This window comes from Bombina bombina, chromosome 1, assembly GCF_027579735.1.
Source record: "Bombina bombina isolate aBomBom1 chromosome 1, aBomBom1.pri, whole genome shotgun sequence".
NCBI lineage: Eukaryota > Metazoa > Chordata > Amphibia > Anura > Bombinatoridae > Bombina > Bombina bombina.
In genome coordinates, this window is record NC_069499.1 from 89558125 (window position 1) to 89576898 (window position 18774).

The 18774-nt window shown below is 40.6% G+C and overlaps 1 protein-coding gene across 1 annotated transcript in view; it reads left to right on the forward strand.

Moving 5' to 3' along the window:
- CLMN (calmin) overlaps positions 1–18774 on the forward strand; it is a 427590-nt gene that overhangs the window by 85006 nt on the left and 323810 nt on the right. The window lies entirely within an intron of this gene.

Consider the following 18774-nt stretch of genomic DNA (forward strand, 5'->3'; position numbering starts at 1 on the left):
AAGACTTCTAATCTATTTGTTATCTTTTCTGGTTCTATCAAAAGTAAAAAAAAATGGTATCTATCAGAAGGCTTGTTCTAGGAAAGGTCAGAAGGCTTCTGCCATTTCCTTGGCATCTTGGTTAAAGCTTTTGATTAATCAAGCTTATCTGGAGTCAGGTCATGCCCCACCTTAGAGAATAACAGTTCATTCTACTAGATCAGTCTCCAGTTTGTGGGCTTTTAAGAATGAAGCTTCAGTTGATCAGATTTGCAAAGCAGCAACTTGGTCTTCTTTGCATACATTTACTAAATTCTACCGTTTTGATGTATTTGCTTCTTCGGAAGCATTTTTTGGTAGAAAAGTTTTTCAGACAGCTGTTTCAGTTTGATTCCTCTGCTATGTTTTTTCTTTTCATTTATGATAATAAACTTATTTTTGGTTGTGGATTACTTTTTTTAGCGGAAAATTGCTGTTATTATTTTTATCCCTCTTTCTCTAGTGACTCTTCTGTGGAGTTCCACATCTTGCATATTACTATCCAATACGTCACTAGCTCATGGACTCTTGTCAATTACATGAAAGAAAACATAATTTATGTAAGAACTTTACATGAAATAAAACATAATTTATGTAAGAACTTTACCTGATTCATTTCTTTCATATTGGCAAGAGTCCATGAGACCCACCCTTTTTATGGTGGTTATGATTTTTTGTATAAAGCACAATTATTTCCAAATTCCTTTTTGATGCTTTTTACTCCTTTCTTTATCACCCCACTACTTGGCTATTCATTAAACTGAATTGTGGGTGTGGTGAGGAGTGTATTTATAGGCATTTTGAGGTTTGGGAAACGTTGCCCCTCCAGGTAGGATTGTTTATCCCATACGTTACTAGCTCATGGACTCTTGCCAATATGAAAGAAATGAATTTATCAGGTAAGTTCTTACATAAATTATGTTTTTTCTTGTAAAAAGGTAAACTGGTAAACATAAAAAGTATAAAACTAGGTATTTGCCAAAATATTATTTCTCTCTTAAGACACGGTGAGTCCACTGATCATCAATTACTGTTGGGAATATCACTCCTTGCCAGCAGGAGGAGGCAAAGAGCACCACAGCAAAGCTGTTAAGTATCACTTCCCTCCCCTTCCCACAACCCCCAGTCATTCTCTTTGCCTCAGTGCAAGCGTCTGGGGGACATGCCGGATGTACAATCCTTTTGTCGGTTGCTCCTCCTTGGAGCCTTAACCTTGTTCTTGAAGTTTTACAACAGACTCAGTTTGTGCCTATGCATTCCATAGATATTAATTTATTATCTTGGAAGGTTTTGTTTCTTACTGCTATTTCTTCTTATGCTCGGAGGGTTTCTCAACTCTCAGCTTTGCAGTGTGATTCTCCTTATCTCATATTTCATGCAGATAAGGCAGTTCTCCGTACCAAGTTTGGTTTTCTTCCTAAGGTTGTTTCGGACAGAAATATTAATCAGGAAATTGTTGTTCCTTCTCTCTGTCCTAATCCTTCTTCTCATAAAGAACGTTTGTTGCACAACTTAGACGTTGTGCGGCCTCTTAAATTCTATCTGCAGGCAACGAAGGACTTTCGTTAGTCTTCTGCATTGTTTGTTTGATTTTCTGGAAAACGTAAGGGTCAGAAGGCTACTGCCACTTCTCTTTCTCTCTGTTTGAGAAGTATTATTCGTATGGCATATGAGACTGCTGGACAGCACCCTCCTTAGAGAATTACTGTTCATTCCACTAGGGTGGTGTCTTCTTCTTGGGCCTTCAAGAATAAGGCCTCTGTAGAACAGATCTGTAAGGCTGCGACTTGGTCTTCCTTGCACTCTTTTTCTAAATTCCATAAATTTGATACTTTTGCCTCGGCTGAGGCTCCTTTTGGGGGAGAGGTTTTGCAAGCAGTGGTGCATTCTGTGTAGGTTGCCTGTCTTGCCCTCCCTTATCATCTGTGTCCTCTTGTCCTATATTTATGTCACAATTTTTATAAAAGAAACTTGTGACTACAAAATCCCACTCCAACATACACAGCTATTCCAAGGACCATGAACTCCGTCCCTCGACTGTTCATATCTGCTCTAGAAACACCCAGATTCTGCCCTGAGCCTCATAGTCTTACCATCTTAAGGGTTCAGTTTCATGGGGTATGAGCAAGGGTGTAGCAGGGTTGCGACTTCGGCCATGTTTTCCTAGACAGTTATGAAATATACGTGCTGCAGGGTGCACTGGGAAGGATCACCGATAATGTCCCTGGACAGCCCTACCCATGTTCCTACTTGCTCCCCCTGCAGAACTCACAACTGTCCAGGAAAACAGGGCAGAGTTGGCAACCCTAATTGCCACATATTTCTCAATTCCCCTAATTGCCACACATTTCTCAATTCAGAAGCTTCCTGCAGAATGTAAGACAATTGGGAACTGTCATTGGGTAAAATCAAAATACTGTATATAAAAATATATACATTTTTATTTTTTTTACAGTTGCACATTTTTCATGCTGGTGGTCATAAACAAAAAAGACATAAATATAGTGTGATACAAAACGCATGGACAAGTCAGTAAAACTTATTTTTTGCATTATGAGTAGTGTTTTTTTTTTTCTGTGTTGAGATGACAGCAAACAAATATTATGATATTATGAATATGCCGCGTCTGCTGAAAAACAAACCAAGACAAAACATGTGGTGTGTGGGTACTAAACAGACAAATATTGAAATGAATGAATGTGTGTGTGTGTGTGTATATATGTGTGTGTGTGTGTGTGTGTATATATGTATATGTGTGTGTGTATATATGTGTGTGTGTGTGTGTGTATATATGTATATGTGTGTGTGTATATATGTGTGTGTGTGTGTATATATGTATATTTGTGTGTGTATGTGTATATGTGTCTATATATATATATATATATATATATATATATATATATATATATATATATATATATATATATATATATATATATTATATTTGTGTGTGTATATATGTATATGTGTGTATATACAGTGGATATAAAAAGTCTACACACCCCTGTTAAAATGTCAGGTTTCTGTGATGTAAAAAAACGAGACAAAGATAAATCATTTCAGAACCTTTTCAACCTTTTAATGTGACCTATAAACTGTACAGCTCAATTTAAAAACAGGGGTGTATAGACTTTTTATATCCACTGTGTGTGTGCGTGTGTGTATATGTATGTGTATATATGTATATATGTGTATGTATGTGTGTGTGTGTGTGTGTATATATATATATATATATATATATATATATATATATATATATATATATATATATATATATATATATATATATATATATATATATATATATATATATTTTGTATGTGTTTTACATTTAGCAGCGGCAATACACTGGTGCTGTGCCTATAGTGGGCGTGTTCACTAGTCGCGATAATGTTTGTATGTTGACTTACTATGCAACAACATGGGAGGTCTGAGACGGATATGGTAATGTACATGCCCTAACTGGTGTGGACTCCTGAGCGTAGTTTAGCTGTGTTGCTGAACATTTAATGTGAATCTGGTAACTTCTTATAGGTAGGTGTCCTGACTGAGTGCTGTTGGATACCTAGGGGTCGATCCGATAAAAATCGTCGCCCGCAAAAGCCGGCGACGCCAATATTTGCGCTGGTTTGGTATCCTATATACGGCGTAACCTAGAAGTTACGCCCGTATATTTCTGCCGTCGCCCGTAGTTTTTTTGGCTATAGGCAGGTATACCAAACCAGCACAGTTTGGTATCCAATATGCAGCGTAAGGACTTACGTGGCGAAAATGGAGAAAACTTACTCCATTTTCACCTCGCCACAAAAAGCAGCCGTAAGAAGCCTTACGCTGACTATTGGAGCCCCGTAACTACCTAAACTAGCTAGAAAATAAACCTAACACCTAACGCATGCGCAATGTCTATCTACCTGTCAACCGCGATCCCCCCCCCGAAATCCCTAATAAAGTTATTAACCCCTAAACCGCCGCTCCCGGACCCCGCCGCCATCTACATAAACTAACCCCCTACTGTGAGCCCCTAAAACTGCCGCCATCTACCTTATCTATCCCCTAATGTGAACCCCTTACACCGCTGTCATCTACCTTATCTATCCCCTAATCTGACCCCTTACACCGCCGCCACCTATATAAAAATTATTAACCCCTAATCTAATCCACCTATACCGCCGCCAGCTATATTAATATTATTAACCCCTAATGTAAGCCCCTTACACCGCCGCCATCTCTATTAAAATGATTAACCCCTAATTTAATCTACCTACCCCGCCGCCAGCTATGTTATCTATATTAACCCTAAGTATATTATAGTTAATATAGGTATTACATTATATATATTAACTATATTAACCCTAATTATATTAGGGTTAATATAGTTAATATAGTTACTATAGTATTTATATTAACTATATTAACTCTATCTAACCCTAACACCCCTAACTAAATTTATATTAAATTAATCTAATTCATTTATAAACTAAAATATTCCTATTTAAATCTAAATACTTACCTATAAAATAAATCCTAAGATAGCTACAATATAATTAATAATTACATTGTAGCTATGTTAGGGTTAATATTTATTTTACAGGTAAATTGTTAATTATTTTAACTAGGTATAATAGCTATTAAATAGTTATTAACTATTTAATATCTACCTAGTTAAAATAATTACCCAATTACCTGTAAAATAAATCCTAACCTAAGTTACAAATACACCTACACTATCAATAAATTAACTAAACTACAAACATCTATCTAAAAATACAATTAAATTAACTAAACTAAATTACAAAAAACAAACAAACACTAAATTACAAAAAATAAAAAAAATTACAAGATTTTTAAGCTAATTACACCTATTCTAAGCCCCCTAATAAAATAATAAAGCCCCCCAAAATAAAAAAAATTCCCTGCCCTATTCTAAATTAAAAAAAATTCAAAGCTCTTTACCTTACCAGCCATTAAAAGGGCCTTTTGTGGGGCATGCCCCAAAGAATTCAGCTCTTTTGCATTTAAAAACATATACAATACCCCCCCCCATTACAACCCACCACCCACATACCCCTATTCTAAAACCACCCAAACCCCCCTTAAAAAAGCCTAACACTTCCCCCCTGAAGATCTCCCTACCTTGTCTTCACCACACCGGGCCGAACTCCTCATCCGATCCGGGCGATGTCTTCCTCCAAGCGGCAAAGAAGAATTCTTCCTCCGGCGACGTCTTCCTCCAAGCGGCAGCAAAGTCTTCATCCTTCCGGCGGCATCTTCAATCTTCTTTCTTCGCTCCGCCGCCGCGGAGCATTCATCCCGGCCGACGACTGAACGACGAATGAGGTACCTTTAAATGACGTCATCCAAGATGGTGTCCGCCAAATTCCGATTGGCTGATAGGATTCTATCAGCCAATCGGAATTAAGTTAGAAAAATCTGATTGGCTGATTGAATCAGCCAATCAGATTCAAGTTCAATCCGATTGGCTGATCCAATCAGCCAATCAGATTGAGCTTGCATTCTATTGGCTGATCGGAACAACCAATAGAATGCGAGCTCAATCTGATTGGCTGATTGGATCAGCCAATCGGATTGAACTTGAATCTGATTAGCTGATTCAATCAGCCAATCAGATTTTTCTAACTTAATTCCGATTGGCTGATAGAATCCTATCAGCCAATCGGAATTCGGCGGACGCCATTTTGGATGACATCATTTAAAGGTACCTCATTCGTCGTTCAGTCGTCGGCCGGGATGGATGCTCCGCGGCGGCGGAGCGAAGAAAGAAGATTGAAGATGCCGCCGGAAGGATGAAGACTTTGCTGCCGCTTGGAGGAAGACGTCGCCGGAGGAAGAATTCTTCTTTGTCGCTTGGAGGAAGACATCGCCGGAGGAAGAATTCTTCTTTGCCGCTTGGAGCAAGACATCGCCCGGATCGGATGAGGAGTTCGGCCCGGTGTGGTGAAGACAAGGTAGGGAGATCTTCAGGGGGGTAGTGTTAGGCTTTTTTAAGGGGGGGGTTTGGGTGGTTTTAGAATAGGGGTATGTGGGTGGTGGGTTGTAATGGGGGGGGTATTGTATATGTTTTTAAATGCAAAAGGGCTGAATTCTTTGGGGCATGCCCCACAAAAGGCCCTTTTAAGGGCTGGTAAGGTAAAGAGCTTTGAAATTTTTTTAATTTAGAATAGGGCAGGGAATTTTTTTTATTTTGGGGGGCTTTATTATTTTATTAGGGGGCTTAGAATAGGTGTAATTAGCTTAAAAATCTTGTAATTTTTTTTATTTTTTGTAATTTAGTGTTTGTTTTTTTTTGTAATTTAGTTTAGTTAATTTAATTGTATTTTTAGATAGATGTTTGTAGTTTAGTTAATTTATTGATAGTGTAGGTGTATTTGTAACTTAGGTTAGGATTTATTTTACAGGTAATTGGGTAATTATTTTAACTAGTTAGATATTAAATAGTTAATAACTATTTAATAGCTATTATACCTAGTTAAAATAATTAACAATTTACCTGTAAAATAAATATTAACCCTAACATAGCTACAATGTAATTATTAATTATATTGTAGCTATCTTAGGGTTTATTTTATAGGTAAGTATTTAGATTTAAATAGGAATATTTTAGTTTATAATATGAATTAGATTAATTTAATAAGAATTTAGTTAGGGGTGTTAGGGTTAGATAGAGTTAATATAGTTAATATAAATACTATAGTAACTATATTAACTATATTAACTATATTAACCCTAATATAATTAGGGTTAATATATATAATGTAATACCTATATTAACTATAATATACTTAGGGTTAATATAGATAACATAGCTGGCGGTGGGGTAGGTAGATTAAATTAGGGGTTAATCATTTTAATAGAGATGGCGGCGGTGTAAGGGGCTTACATTAGGGGTTAATAATTTTAATATAGCTGGCGGCGGTATAGGGGGATTAGATTAGGGGTTAATAATTTTAATAGAGATGGCGGCGGTGTTAGGGGCTCACTTTAGGGGGTTATATAATAATATAGCTGGCGGCGGGGTACGGGAGCGGCGGTTTAGGGGTTAATAACTTTATTAGGTTGCGGCGGGGTACGGGAGCGGCGGTTTAGGGGTTAATAACTTTTTTTATTGTTAGGCTAGTGAGGGGGGATAGCGGATAGAGGGTTAGACGTTTAGGAGGCGTGTTAGACAGTGCGGGTGATTTAGACTTTAGTCAGGTTTTATAGGCGCTGGCAGTTTCTAACGTGGCGCAAGTCACTGGCGACTCCAAAAATCTGTACTTACGCAGATTTCTGGATATCGCTGGTTTGTGAGACTTGCGCCACTTTAGCAAGTGACGGCGCCGCATATTGGATGGCTCGAGTTGCGAGCTGAAACTGCGGGCGACGCGGGTTCCCTCGCTTGCGCCGCAAACTGCGATCTATATCGGATCGCGCCCCTAGTGTATTAGAATTGGGATACAGAGTTGAGTGATCATGGTACTTTACAGGCAGCTGCACATACCATTATATTGCGTGATTTGAGCTATCAATTCATGATTAGATGCAACCTGACACGTCTTTGTTCTGAAAGCTCAATATTATTGAGTTGTTTTACCTTCCAGGAGCGCATACTTATTATGTTTTTCTTGTATATAAAGGTTTTATTTTGCATTTTTATAGTATAAGATATTAATTCCCACTATAGTTTTTCCTTCCCTTTCCACTATATTGAGGACTTGTGGATAAGACCCACGTACTAGGATCCTACAATCTCTATACTTATATTTTTTGTAGTATCATCACTTTTTGTGCTAAGGTTAACACTGTGTGTTTTTATTATGTATACAGACCTGTATTATGTTATTTGTGATCATTTAGATCAGACATAGAATCTTATGTTTATAGTTTTGTACATTTCTATGTCCTTTCCTGTTTCAAGATGGGCTGTTCTTCTTTGATTGGGGGTGGGGTTACACCTGATATAATCACCTATGTTTGTTCACTTGGTCTGATGAACGGGTGATTGATCCCCGAAACGTCATCTGTTTGATGTGCCATTAAAGCACTTATCTTTTGCACAAATCCAGAGAGTGCATGCCTGTCTCTATTTCATGAGTATTTTGTGCCTGCACCCTGGTAGTTGCCCTTTAGGTGAGAGTGCGCTCTACATTGGAACTATATATATATATATATATATATATATATATATATATATATATATATATATATATATATCAGCACCCCTAGTGTGTTATTGCCATGAGAGTCTAATACATAGAGATATAATCGTGTTCCCCATATGGGGATACGCTTTCTATGTAGTGCACGGTAAGGGTTAATATAATGGTATAAATAACAAAGAAAAACAGAACCCTTATAAACCAAGCAACAGACTATATCACATATTAATATTTGCCTTCACCAAAGTACTGCCATAAAGAGACACTGACACAGTATAATTTTTCAAAACAATAAATTTATATCTTCATATATTTAAAGGGACATAATACTCATATGCTAAATCACTTGAAACTGATGCAGTATAAATGTAAGAAGCTGACAGGAAAATATCACCTGAGTATCTCTATGTAAAAAAGGAAGATATTTTACCTCACAATCTCCTCAGCTCAGCAGAGTAAGTTCTGTGTAAAAAGTTATACTCAGCTGCTCCCAGCTGCAGGTAAAAAAATTAAAAAAAATGAAGAAATGAACAGCAGCCAATCAGCATCAGCAGTGCTGAGGTCATGAACTTTTACTGTGATCTCATGAGATTTGACTTGACTCTCATGAGATTTCATTGTAAACTTGATTGGTGAAATAATATGAGAGTGCACGATGCTAATCCCTTCAGATGTCCCAGGACAGACACACTAATATGCTGCTTAGAAATCCTTTACAATGGGAGGCGGCTACTGAGGAACTTTTGAGGTAAAATATCTTTCTTTCTCCAACATAGGTGTGTCCGGTCCACGACGTCATCCTTACTTGTGGGATATTCTCCTCCCCAACAGGAAATGGCAAAGAGCCCAGCAAAGCTGGTCACATGATCCCTCCTAGGCTCCGCCTACCCCAGTCATTCTCTTTGCCGTTGTACAGGCAACATCTCCACGGAGATGGCTTAGAGTTTTTTAGTGTTTAACTGTAGTTTTTATTATTCAATCAAGAGTTTGTTATTTTGAAATAGTGCTGGTATGTACTATTTACTCAGAAACAGAAAAGAGATGAAGATTTCTGTTTGTATGAGGAAAATGATTTTAGCAACCGTAACTAAAATCCATGGCTGTTCCACACAGGACTGTTGAGAGCAATTAACTTCAGTTGGGGGAACAGTATGCAGTCTCTTGCTGCTTGAGGTATGACACATTCTAACAAGACGATGTAATGCTGGAAGCTGTCATTTTCCCTATGGGATCCGGTAAGCCATGTTTATTACGATCGTAAATAAGGGCTTCACAAGGGCTTATTAAGACTGTAGACTTTTTTTGGGCTAAATCGATTCATTATTAACACATATTTAGCCTTGAGGAATCATTTTATCTGGGTATTTTGATATAATAATATCGGCAGGCACTGTATTAGACACCTTATACCTTAGGGGCTTTCCCAAAGCATAAGCAGAGCCTCATTTTCGCGCCGGTGTGGCGCACTTGTTTTTGAGAGGCATGGCATGCAGTCGCATGTGAGAGGAGCTCTGACACTTAGAAAAGACTTTCTGAAGGCGTCATTTGGTATCGTATTCCCCTTTGGGCTTGGTTGGGTCTCAGCAAAGCAGATACCAGGGACTGTAAAGGGGTTAAAGTTTAAAACGGCTCCGGTTCCGTTATTTTAAGGGTTAAAGCTTCCAAATTTGGTGTGCAATACTTTTAAGGCTTTAAGACACTGTGGTGAAAAATTGGTGAATTTTGCACAATTCCTTCATGTTTTTTCGCAATTGCAGTAATAAAGTGTGTTCAGTTTAAAATTTAAAGTGACAGTAACGGTTTTATTTTAAAACGTTTTTTGTACTTTGTTATCAAGTTTATGCCTGTTTAACATGTCTGAACTACCAGATAGACTGTGTTCTGAATGTGGGGAAGCCAGAATTCCTATTCATTTAAATAAATGTGATTTATGTGATAATGACAATGATGCCCAAGATGATTCCTCAAGTGAGGGGAGTAAGCATGGTACTGCATCATTCCCTCCTTCGTCTACACGAGTCTTGCCCACTCAGGAGGCCCCTAGTACATCTAGCGCGCCAATACTCCTTACTATGCAACAATTAACGGCTGTAATGGATAATTCTGTCAAAAACATTTTAGCCCAAATGAACACTTGTCAGCGTAAGCGCGGCTGCTCTGTTTTAGATACTGAAGAGCATGGCAACGCTGATACTAATATCTCTGAAGGGCCCCTAACCCAGTCTGATGGAGCCAGGGAAGTTTTGTCTGAGGGAGAAATTACTGATTCAGGGAACATTTCTCAACAGGCTGAACCTGATGTGATTGCATTTAAATTTAAGTTGGAACATCTCCGCATTCTGCTTAAGGAGGTATTATCCACTCTGGATGATTGTGACAAGTTGGTCATCCCAGAGAAACTATGTAAAATGGACAAGTTCCTAGAGGTGCCGGGGCTCCCAGAAGCTTTTCCTATACCCAAGCGGGTGGCGGACATTGTTAATAAAGAATGGGAAAGGCCCGGTATTCCTTTCGTCCCTCCCCCCATATTTAAAAAATTGTTTCCTTTGGTCGACCCTAGAAAGGACTTATGGCAGACAGTCCCCAAGGTCGAGGGGGCGGTTTCCACTTTAAACAAACGCACCACTATACCCATAGAGGATAGTTGTGCTTTCAAAGATCCTATGGATAAAAAATTAGAAGGTTTGCTTAAAAAGATGTTTGTTCAGCAGGGTTACCTTCTACAACCAATTGCATGCATTGTCCCTGTCGCTACAGCCGCATGTTTCTGGTTCGATGAGCTGATAAAGGCGGTCGATAGTGATTCTCCTCCTTATGAGGAGATTATGGACAGAATCAATGCTCTCAAATTGGCTAATTCTTTCACCCTAGACGCCACTTTGCAATTGGCTAGGTTAGCGGCTAAGAATTCTGGGTTTGCTATTGTGGCGCGCAGAGCGCTTTGGTTGAAATCTTGGTCGGCTGATGCGTCTTCCAAGAACAAGCTACTTAACATTCCTTTCAAGGGGAAAACGCTGTTTGGCCCTGACTTGAAAGAGATTATCTCTGATATCACTGGGGGTAAGGGCCACGCCCTTCCTCAGGATCGGCCTTTCAAGGCAAAAAATAAACCTACTTTTCGTCCCTTTCGTAGAAACGGACCAGCCCGAGGTGCTACGTCCTCTAAGCAAGAGGGTAATACTTCTCAAGCCAAGCCAGCTTGGAGACCAATGCAAGGCTGGAACAAGGGAAAGCAGGCCAAGAAACCTGCCACTGCTACCAAGACTGCATGAAAAGTTGGCCCCCGATCCGGGACCGGATCTGGTGGGGGGCAGACTCTCTCTCTTCGCTCAGGCTTGGGCAAGAGATGTTCTGGATCCTTGGGCGCTAGAAATAGTCTCCCAAGGTTATCTTCTGGAATTCAAGGGACTTCCCCCAAGGGGGAGGTTCCACAGGTCTCAGTTGTCTTTAGACCACATAAAAAGACAGGCATTCTTACATTGTGTAGAAGACCTGTTAAAAATGGGAGTGATTCATCCTGTTCCATTAAGAGAACAAGGGATGGGGTTCTACTCCAATCTGTTCATAGTTCCCAAAAAAGAGGGAACGTTCAGACCAATCTTAGATCTCAAGATCTTAAACAAGTTTCTCAAGGTTCCATCGTTCAAGATGGAAACCATTCGAACTATTTTTCCTTCCATCCAGGAAGGTCAATTCATGACCACGGTGGATTTAAAGGATGCGTATCTACATATTCCTATCCACAAGGAACATCATCGGTTCCTGAGGTTCGCATTCCTGGACAAGCATTACCAGTTCGTGGCGCTTCCTTTCGGATTAGCCACTGCTCCAAGGATTTTCACAAAGGTACTAGGGTCCCTTCTAGCTGTGCTAAGACCAAGGGGCATTGCTGTAGTACCTTACTTGGACGACATTCTGATTCAAGCGTCGTCCCTTCCTCAAGCAAAGGCTCACACGGACATCGTCCTGGCCTTTCTCAGATCTCACGGATGGAAAGTGAACGTGGAAAAGAGTTCTCTATCTCCGTCAACAAGGGTTCCCTTCTTGGGAACAATAATAGACTCCTTAGAAATGAGGATATTTCTGACAGAGGCCAGAAAAACAAAGCTTCTAGACTCTTGTCGGATACTTCATTCCGTTCCTCTTCCTTCCATAGCTCAGTGCATGGAAGTGATCGGGTTGATGGTAGCGGCAATGGACATAGTTCCTTTTGCGCGCATTCATCTAAGACCATTACAACTGTGCATGCTCAGTCAGTGGAATGGGGATTATACAGACTTGTCTCCGAAGATACAAGTAAATCAGAGGACCAGAGACTCACTCCGTTGGTGGCTGTCCCTGGACAACCTGTCACAAGGGATGACATTCCGCAGACCAGAGTGGGTCATTGTCACGACCGACGCCAGTCTGATGGGCTGGGGCGCGGTCTGGGGAGCCCTGAAAGCTCAGGGTCTTTGGTCTCGGGAAGAATCTCTTCTACCGATAAATATTCTGGAACTGAGAGCGATATTCAATACTCTCAAGGCTTGGCCTCAGCTAGCGAGGGCCAAGTTCATACGGTTTCAATCAGACAACATGACAACTGTTGCGTACATCAACCATCAGGGGGGAACAAGGAGTTCTCTAGCGATGGAAGAAGTGACCAAAATCATTCTATGGGCGGAGTCTCACTCCTGCCACCTGTCCGCTATCCACATCCCAGGAGTGGAAAATTGGGAAGCGGATTTTCTGAGTCGTCAGACATTGCATCCGGGGGAGTGGGAACTCCATCCGGAAATCTTTGCCCAAGTCACTCAGCTGTGGGGCATTCCAGACATGGATCTGATGGCCTCTCGTCAGAACTTCAAAGTTCCTTGCTACGGGTCCAGATCCAGGGATCCCAAGGCGGCTCTAGTGGATGCACTAGTAGCACCTTGGACCTTCAAACTAGCTTATGTGTTCCCGCCGTTTCCTCTCATCCCCTGGCTGGTAGCCAGGATCAATCAGGAGAGGGCGTCGGTGATCTTGATAGCTCCTGCGTGGCCACGCAGGACTTGGTATGCAGATCTGGTGAATATGTCATCGGCTCCACCTTGGAAGCTACCTTTGAGACGAGACCTTCTTGTTCAGGGTCCGTTCGAACATCCGAACCTGGTTTCACTCCAGCTGACTGCTTGGAGATTGAACGCTTGATCTTATCGAAGCGAGGGTTCTCAGATTCTGTTATCGATACTCTTGTTCAGGCCAGAAAGCCTGTAACTAGAAAAATTTACCACAAAATTTGGAAAAAATATATCTGTTGGTGTGAATCTAAAGGATTCCCTTGGGACAAGGTTAAGATTCCTAAGATTCTATCCTTCCTTCAAGAAGGATTGGAAAAAGGATTATCTGCAAGTTCCCTGAAGGGACAGATTTCTGCCTTGTCTGTGTTACTTCACAAAAAGCTGGCAGCTGTGCCAGATGTTCAAGCCTTTGTTCAGGCTCTGGTTAGAATTAAGCCTGTTTACAAACCTTTGACTCCTCCTTGGAGTCTCAATTTAGTTCTTTCAGTTCTTCAGGGGGTTCCGTTTGAACCCTTACATTCCGTTGATATTAAGTTATTATCTTGGAAAGTTTTGTTTTTAGTTGCAATCTCTTCTGCTAGAAGAGTTTCAGAATTATCTGCTCTGCAGTGTTCTCCTCCTTATCTGGTGTTCCATGCAGATAAGGTGGTTTTATGTACTAAGCCTGGTTTTCTTCCAAAAGTTGTTTCTAACAAAAACATTAACCAGGAGATTATCGTACCTTCTCTGTGTCCGAAACCAGTTTCAAAGAAGGAACGTTTGTTGCACAATTTGGATGTTGTTCGCGCTCTAAAATTCTATTTAGATGCTACAAAGGATTTTAGACAAACATCTTCCTTGTTTGTTGTTTATTCTGGTAAAAGGAGAGGTCAAAAAGCAACTTCTACCTCTCTCTCTTTTTGGATTAAAAGCATCATCAGATTGGCTTACGAGACTGCCGGACGGCAGCCTCCCGAAAGAATCACAGCTCATTCCACTAGGGCTGTGGCTTCCACATGGGCCTTCAAGAACGAGGCTTCTGTTGATCAGATATGTAGGGCAGCGACTTGGTCTTCACTGCACACTTTTACCAAATTTTACAAGTTTGATACTTTTGCTTCTTCTGAGGCTATTTTTGGGAGAAAGGTTTTGCAAGCCGTGGTGCCTTCCATTTAGGTGACCTGATTTGCTCCCTCCCTTCATCCGTGTCCTAAAGCTTTGGTATTGGTTCCCACAAGTAAGGATGACGCCGTGGACCGGACACACCTATGTTGGAGAAAACAGAATTTATGTTTACCTGATAAATTACTTTCTCCAACGGTGTGTCCGGTCCACGGCCCGCCCTGGTTTTTTTAATCAGGTCTGATAATTTATTTTCTTTAACTACAGTCACCACGGTATCATATGGTTTCTCCTATGCAAATATTCCTCCTTAACGTCGGTCGAATGACTGGGGTAGGCGGAGCCTAGGAGGGATCATGTGACCAGCTTTGCTGGGCTCTTTGCCATTTCCTGTTGGGGAGGAGAATATCCCACAAGTAAGGATGACGCCGTGGACCGGACACACCGTTGGAGAAAGTAATTTATCAGGTAAACATAAATTCTGTTTTTTTACATAGAGATGTTCAGGAGATATTTTCTAGTCAGCTTTTTACAGCTATGCTGCATCACTTTCAAGTGTTTAAACATTTGGGTATTATGGCCCTTTAAGCAACAAAATAATAATCTCCCTGCATCAAAAATATATTATTATTGATATCAACCCGGGTTGACAGATTGACTATTTAAAGTCCAGAATCCAGTCCAATTTATCCTGTAAAGTGTATCCCAGGCCAAAAAGGCAATACATCAAATGTATAATTGTAATCCAAGTAGGAAAAAACGTTCATGCAGGCACCGCACTATGCCAAATAACTCAACGCAGGTATTCACTTTTCATTAGCCAGATTCGTAAACAGCTTATATTGCAGTCACTGAGTGTGTAAAGATACTTTTTAGCGTTCAGTATCACCAAACAGCACTAGATAGATAGACATCACTTCCATATTACCTGTTTCGTGGGCGGCCATAGTGCAGCTGTTTGTTACCTGCTCGTTTCACCTCTCCAAGCTGTATGGTTTTACCGGACCGGACCAAATCTGAAATCTCCAGTGTTGCTTCACCCCTTCTTAGAAAAGGCTCTTTAAGTGCTCAGCACGCCTTTGTAATTCCAGCAAGAAATGGGATGATTCTGGTGCAGGGAGACCTCTGATCATCGGTGCTCAGCTGAATGCACCACTGTGAGCAAACAAGATATGCGCGTTTCACCCGTGCCCGTAGGGCATGAACATTTTTTCCTACTTGGATTACAATTATACATTTGATGTATTGCCTTTTTGGCCTGGGATACACTTTACCGGATAAATTGGACTGGATTCTGGACTTTAGTCAATCTGTCAACCCGGGTTGATATCAATTATAATATATTTTTGATGCAGGGAGATGTTATTTTGTTGCTTAAATATATGAAGATATAAATTTATTTTTTTGAAAAATTATACTGTGTCAGTGTCTCTTTATGACAGTACTTTGTTGAAGGCAAATATTAATATATGATATAGTCTGTTGCTGGATTTATAAGGGTTCTGTTTCTCCAACATTGGTGTGTACGGTCCACGGCGTCATCCATTACTTGTGGGAATATTCTGTTCCCCAACAGGAAATGGCAAAGAGCACAGCAAAAGCTGTCCATATAGCCCCTCCTCAGGCTCCGCCCCCCAGTCATTCTCTTTGCCGCTCTGAACAAGTAGCATCTCCACAGAGATGGTGAAGAGTATGTGGTGTTTAGTTGTAGTTTTTTATTCTTCTATCAAGAGTTTGTTATTTTAAAATAGTACTGGTATGTACTATTTACTTTGAAACAGAAAGAGATGAAGAGTTCTGTTTAAAAGAGGAGTATGATTTTAGCAGCAGTAACTAAAATCAATTGCTGTTCCCACGCAGGACTGTTGAGATGAGAGAACTTCAGTTGGGGGGAACAGTTTGCAGACTTTTCTGCTCAAGGTATGACTAGCCATTTTTCTAACAAGACTGTGTAATGCTGGAAGGCTGTCATTTTCCCTCATGGGGATCAGTAAGCCATTTTCTTAGACTCAGAAAGAATAAAGGGCTTATTATGGGCTATTAACTGGTGGACACTCTTAAGGGCTAAATCGATTGTTTATTTAAGTTTTTTTTTAAAGTTTGAAGTAGTTTTCACACTTTTATTGTTTGGGGAACGTTTTTATCGCCAGGCACTAGTTAAGACACCTTCCCAGTCAGGAAGGGCCTTTCACTGTAGTAGGCAGAGCCTCATTTTCGCGCCATTATTGCGCAGTTTCCTTTGAGTGCAGTGCATGCAGCTGCATGTGTAAGGGTCTGGTATCCACTGAAAACGTTCCTAGAAGGCTTGAATTGGTATCGTATACCCCCCTGGGATAGGTGAAGTCGCAACAAAGGCTGTGGCTGGGACTGTAGTGGGGTTAAAATTGCAAACGGCTCCGGTTTCCACATTTTAAGGGAAAACAGCTTGAAAATTGGGGTGCAATACTTTGAATGCATTAAGACAATGTGGTGAAAATTTGGTAAAGATTGGATAATTCCTTCATAGTTTTTCACATATTCAGTAATAAAGTGTGCCCTGTTTAACATTTAAAGAGACAGTAACAGTTTTGTTTTAAAACGGTTTTTGTGCTTTATTAACCAGTTTAAGCCTGTTTAACATGTCTGTACCTTCAGAGAGATCATGTTCTGTATGTATGGAAGCCAATGTGGTTCCCCCTTCAAATATATGTGATAATTGTGCCATGGCGTCCAAACACAGTAAGGACAGTACTGTCACAAATAGTAAGGTTGCCCAGGATGATTCCTCAGATGAAGGAAGTAGGGATAGTTCTACATCCTCTCCTTCTGTGTCTATACCAGTTATGCCCGCGCAGGCGACCCCTAGTACTTCTAGCGCGCCAATGCTTGTTACTATGCAACAATTGACGGCAGTAATGGATAACTCCATAGCTAATATTTTATCCAAAATGCCAGCATTTCAGAGAAAGCGCGATTGCTCAGTTTTAAACACTGTAGAGCAGGAGGGCGCTGATGATAATTTTTCTGTCATACCCTCACACCAGTCTGAAGTGGCAGTGAGGGAGGGTTTGTCAGATGGAGAAATTTCTGATACAGGAAGAATTTCTCAGCAGGCAGAACCTGATGTTGTGACATTTAAATTTAAATTAGAGCATCTCCGCGCATTACTTAAGGAGGTGCTATCTACTCTGGATGATTGTGACAATCTGGTCATCCCAGAAAAATTGTGCAAGATGGACAAGTTCCTAGAGGTCCCGGTGCACCCTGATGCCTTTCCGATACCTAAAATGGTGGCGGACATAGTGAATAAGGAGTGGGAGAAGCCAGGCATACCTTTTGTCCCTCCTCCTATATTTAAAAAATTGTTCCCTATGGTCGACCCCAGGAAGGACACATGGCAAACAGTCCCTAAGGTCGAGGGGGCGGTTTCTACACTAGCCAAACGCACGACCATTCCCATTGAGGACAATTGTGCTTTCAAAGATCCTATGGATAAAAAATTGGAGGGTTTGCTTAAAAAGATTTTTGTACAGCAAGGTTACCTCCTTCAACCTATTTTGTGCATTATTCCTGTCACTACCGCGGCGTGGTTCTGGTTCGAGGAACTGGAAAAGTCGCTCAGTAGGAGGAGGTCATGGACAGAATTCACGCACTTAAGTTAGCTAATTCCTTTATTTTAGACGCCGCTTTGCAGTTAGCGAGATTAGCGGCGAAAAATTCAGGGTTTGCAATTGTGGCGCACAGAGCGCTCTGGCTAAAGTCTTGGTCGGCGGATGTATCTTCCAAGACAAAATTGCTTAATATCCCTTTCAAGGGTAAGACACTTTTTGGGCCGGAATTGAAAGAAATTATTTCAGACATCACTGGGGGAAAGGGCCAGGCCCTCCCACAAGATAGGCCTTTCAATGCTAAGAATAAGTCCAATTTCTCCAACATAGGTGTGTCCGGTCCACGGCGTCATCCTTACTTGTGGGATATTCTCCTCCCCAACAGGAAATGGCAAAGAGCCCAGCAAAGCTGGTCACATGATCCCTCCTAGGCTCCGCCTACCCTAGTCATTCTCTTTGCCGTTGTACAGGCAACATCTCCACGGAGATGGCTTAGAGTTTTTTAGTGTTTAACTGTAGTTTTTATTATTCAATCAAGAGTTTGTTATTTTGAAATAGTGCTGGTATGTACTATTTACTCAGAAACAGAAAAGAGATGAAGATTTCTGTTTGTATGAGGAAAATGATTTTAGCAACCGTAACTAAAATCCATGGCTGTTCCACACAGGACTGTTGAGAGCAATTAACTTCAGTTGGGGGAACAGTATGCAGTCTCTTGCTGCTTGAGGTATGACACATTCTAACAAGACGATGTAATGCTGGAAGCTGTCATTTTCCCTATGGGATCCGGTAAGCCATGTTTTATTACGATCGTAAATAAGGGCTTCACAAGGGCTTATTAAGACTGTAGACTTTTCTGGGCTAAATCGA